Source organism: Palaemon carinicauda, chromosome 21, assembly GCF_036898095.1.
Source record: "Palaemon carinicauda isolate YSFRI2023 chromosome 21, ASM3689809v2, whole genome shotgun sequence".
Classification (NCBI taxonomy): domain Eukaryota; kingdom Metazoa; phylum Arthropoda; class Malacostraca; order Decapoda; family Palaemonidae; genus Palaemon; species Palaemon carinicauda.
The window spans coordinates 5,910,698-5,913,197 of record NC_090745.1 but is presented as its reverse complement, the minus strand read 5'-3'; positions in this window follow the sequence as shown (position 1 = coordinate 5,913,197).

The window sequence follows — 2,500 nt, the reverse complement described above, 5'->3', positions numbered from 1 at the left end:
AAAATATAAACAGGATCTCAGTAAATAACGGATACTGAAATATGCCGATTTCTAATCAACATATTCCTTTTCATCATTTTTATAAATAGGTGACATAAATTCTTATGAATATAATCACTAAGATTTTCTCCCCGAATTCTTCATTGCACAAATAGGTAGTAGGTTGGCCAGGGCACCAGCCACCCGTTGAGATACTACCGCTAGAGTAATGGGGGTCTTTTGACTGGCCAAACAGTACTTCATTGGATCCTTCTCTCTGGTTACGGTTCACTTTTCCTTTGCCTACACATACACTGAATAGTCTGGCGTATTCTTTACAGATTCTCCTCTGTCCTCATACACCTGACAACATTGAGATTACCAAACAATTCTTCTTCATCCAAGGGGTTAACTACTGCACTGTAATTGTTCAGTGGCTACTTTCCTCTTGGTAATGGTAGAAGAGACTCTTTAGCTATGGTAAACAGCTCTTCTAGGAGAAGGACACTCCAAAATCAAACCATTGTTCTCTACTCTTGGGTAGTACCATAGCCTCTGTACCATGGTCTTCCACTGTCTGGGGTTAGAGTTCTCTTGCTTGAGGGTACACTCGGGCACACCTTTCTATCTAATTTCTCTTCTTGTTTTGTTAAAAGTTTTTATAGTTTATATAGGAAATATTTATTTTAATGTTGTTACTGTTCTTAATATATTTTATTTTTCCGTGTTTCCTTTCCTCACTGGGCTATTTTCCCTGTTGGGGCCTCTGGGCTTATAGCATCTTGCTTTTCCAACTAGGGTTGTAGCTTAGGAAGTAACAATAATAATAATAAAAGAAAATATTGAAACAGATATTTTCAAAATCCTCAGTATCTCAAACTCGATACCAACAAATAAAGCTGTTTATACTCCACTGCAGGATAAAGGCCTCAGATACGTGCTTATTGACGTCTGGGGTTTGGTCAGTTTCTATCACCACACCGATGACAATGGATTGGTGATTGGTGATGGTGGGAGATTTTCGTCTGATCTCTCACAGCAAACCAACATAGTAAGGGTGGCCCTGAATAGTACAGCTTTGCTGATGATGGCGATACACAAGACACGTCCTTATTCACGTCTGGGGTTTGCCCATTTTTCTACACCACACTGATCACTACGGATTGGTGATGGTGGGAGACTTGTCTGATCTCTCACAGCAAACCAATATAGTATGGCTGGCCCCTGACTAGTGCAGCTTTGCTGATCTTGGCGTTAAACAACACACATCCTTATTGCCGTCTGGGATTTGACCAGTTTTCATCACCCTGTTGACCACTGCAGATTGGTGATGGTGGGAGATTTTCGTCTGATCTCTCACAGCAAACCAACATAGTAAGGGTGGCCCTAAATAGTACAGCTTTGCTGATGATGGCGATGCACAAGACACGTCCTTATTCACGTCTGGGGTTTGCCCATTTTTCTACACCACACTGATCACTACGGATTGGTGATGGTGGGAGACTTGTCTGATCTCTCACAGCAAACCAATATAGTATGGCTGGCCCCTGACTAGTGCAGCTTTGCTGATCTTGGCGTTAAACAACACACATCCTTATTCCCGTCTGGGATTTGACCAGTTTTCATCACCCTGTTGACCACTGCAGATTGGTGATGGTGGGAGATTTTCGTCTGATCTCTCACAGCAAACCAACATAGTAAGAGTGGCCCTGAATAGTACAGCTTTGCTGATGATGGCGATACACAAGACACGTCCTTATTCACGTCTGGGGTTTGCCCATTTTTCTACACCACACTGATCACTACGGATTGGTGATGGTGGGAGACTTGTCTGATCTCTCACAGCAAACCAATATAGTATGGCTGGCCCCTGACTAGTGCAGCTTTGCTGATCTTGGCGTTAAACAACACACATCCTTATTCCCGTCTGGGATTTGACCAGTTTTCATCACCCTGTTGACCACTGCAGATTGGTGATGGTGGGAGATTTTCGTCTGATCTCTCACAGCAAACCAACATAGTAAGGGTGGCCCTGAATAGTACAGCTTTGCTGATGATGGCGATACACAAGACACGTCCTTATTCACGTCTGGGGTTTGCCCATTTTTCTACACCACACTGATCACTACGGATTGGTGATGGTGGGAGACTTGTCTGATCTCTCACAGCAAACCAATATAGTATGGCTGGCCCCTGACTAGTGCAGCTTTGCTGATCTTGGCGTTAAACAACACACATCCTTATTCCCGTCTGGGATTTGACCAGTTTTCATCTCCCTGTTGACCACTGCTGATTGGTGATGCTGGGAGATTTTCGTCTGATCTCTCACAGCAAACCAACCTAGTATGGGTGTCCCTGACTAAAAGAGCTTTGCTGATCATAGCGATAAACAAACCCTTTCACCAAGTTACATCAAGAAAAATAACACCTACATCGCAAGACGCAAGAACAGTTGAATTAATTAATTATTATTATTATTATTATTATTATTATCATATGCCAAACTACAACCTTAGTTAGA